The sequence below is a fragment of the Mastomys coucha genome, unplaced genomic scaffold (assembly GCF_008632895.1).
Source record: "Mastomys coucha isolate ucsf_1 unplaced genomic scaffold, UCSF_Mcou_1 pScaffold6, whole genome shotgun sequence".
Taxonomy (NCBI): Eukaryota; Metazoa; Chordata; class Mammalia; order Rodentia; family Muridae; genus Mastomys; species Mastomys coucha.
Genome location: NW_022196912.1, coordinates 24,489,671 through 24,490,432, shown reverse-complemented (window position 1 = coordinate 24,490,432; position 762 = coordinate 24,489,671).

Genomic DNA, 762 nt, shown 5'->3' with positions numbered 1-762 from the left:
ATGAAGTTATTTATTTATTTATTTATTTATTTTTGTTTTGTTTTTTTGTTTTTTCGAGACGGGGCTTCTCTGTGTAGCCTTGGCTGTCCTGGAACTCACTCTGTAGACCAGGCTGGGCTCGAACTCAGAGATCCACCTGCCTCTGCCTCCCAAGTGCTGGGATTAAAGGCTTGTGCCACCACCGCCCGGCTATTTATTTATTTTTATTAAATTATTTTCTTTATTTACATGTCATATGATATCTCCTTTCCCAGGTTCCCCTCTGAAAAAAAAGAAAAAAAACCAACAACAACAAAAACAAAAAAAAAACCTGTTCCCTCCTCACTCCCCATGCTCACCAACCCACCCTCTCCTGCTTCCTGGCCCTGTCATTCCCCTACACTGGGGCATAGAAGCTTCACAGGGCCAAGGGTCTCTCCTCCCATTGATGACCAACTAGGCCATCCTCTGCTATACATATGCTGCTGGAGCAATTAGTCCTACCATGTGTACTCTTTGGTTGGTGGTTTAGTCTCTGGGAGCTCTGAGGTTACTAGTTAGTTCATATTGTTGTTCGTCCTGAGGGGCTGCAAACCCTTCTACTCCTTGGATCCTTTCTCTAGCTCCTTCAATGGGGACCTTGTACTCAGTTCAATAGATGTCTGTGAGTCTCTACTTCTGTATTAGTCGGGTACTGGCAAAGCCTCTCAGGAGGCAGCTATATCAGGCTCCTGTCAGCTAGCACTTGCTGGCATCCACAATAGTGTCTGGATTTGATGATTA